A 1,071-nucleotide genomic window follows, 5' to 3' on the forward strand; every position below is an offset into this window, starting at 1 on the left:
AGTCCACCACTAAACCATGTCCCTAAGTACCACACCTACACATCTTTTAAATACCTCCAGGGATGGTGACTCCAGTACTTCCCTGGGCAGCTTCTTCCAATGCTTGACAACCCTTTTGGTGAAGAAATTTTTCCTAGTATCCAGTCTAAACCTCCCCTGTCACAACTTGAGGCCACTTCTGCTTGTCCTATCACTTGTTATTTGTGAGAAGAGACCAACACCCACCTCACTACAGCCCCCTTTCAGGTAGTTGTAGAGAGCGATAAGGTCTCCCCTCAGCCTCCTCTTCTCCAGGCTGAACAACCCCAGCTCCCACAGCTGCTCATCATAAGACTTGTGCTCCAGACCCTTCACCAGCCTCGTTGCCCTTCTTTGGACACGCTCCAGCACCTCAATGTCTTTCTTCTAGTGAGGGGCCCAAAATTGACCACAGGATTTGAGGTGCGGCCTCACCAGTGCTGAGTACAAGGGGAAAACCACTACTCTAGTGCTGCCGGCCACACTATTTCTGATAGAAACCAGGATGCTGTTGGCCTTCTTGGCCACACTGCTGGCTCATATTCAGACGGCTGTTGACCAACACACCCAGGAAAAGGACCCCCAGGTCGTTTTCTGCCAGGCAGCTTTCCAGCTACTCTTCCCCAAGCCTTTAGCATTGCATGGGGTTGTTATGACGAAAGTGCAGGACCCGGCCCTTGGCAGTGTTGAACCTCACACGACTGGCCTCGGCCCATCGATCCAGCCTGTCCAGATCCTGTAGAGCCTTTCTACCCTCAAGCAGATCAACACTTCCACCCAACTTGGTGTTGTCTGCAAACTTACTGAGGGGGCACTCGATCCCCTCACCCAGATCATTGATATTCTTCTATGTAGTGAGTAATGCATCCACAATTAACTACACAGAGACACCTATGAGAACGATTCAGTCAAGTACTGGTCTACAAAGCTGCAGTTTTTTACCCAGGCCCGTAAGACCAGTATCTCCAGCCCTCAATCTGTTACCTCTTTTAATGCAGATGTTCATGGTTTCATACATGAGAAGCCACACAGGGACAGAGGAAATCAAGAAGC

The sequence above is a fragment of the Phaethon lepturus genome, unplaced genomic scaffold (genome assembly GCF_000687285.1).
Source record: "Phaethon lepturus isolate BGI_N335 unplaced genomic scaffold, ASM68728v1 scaffold12611, whole genome shotgun sequence".
Lineage (NCBI taxonomy): Eukaryota > Metazoa > Chordata > Aves > Phaethontiformes > Phaethontidae > Phaethon > Phaethon lepturus.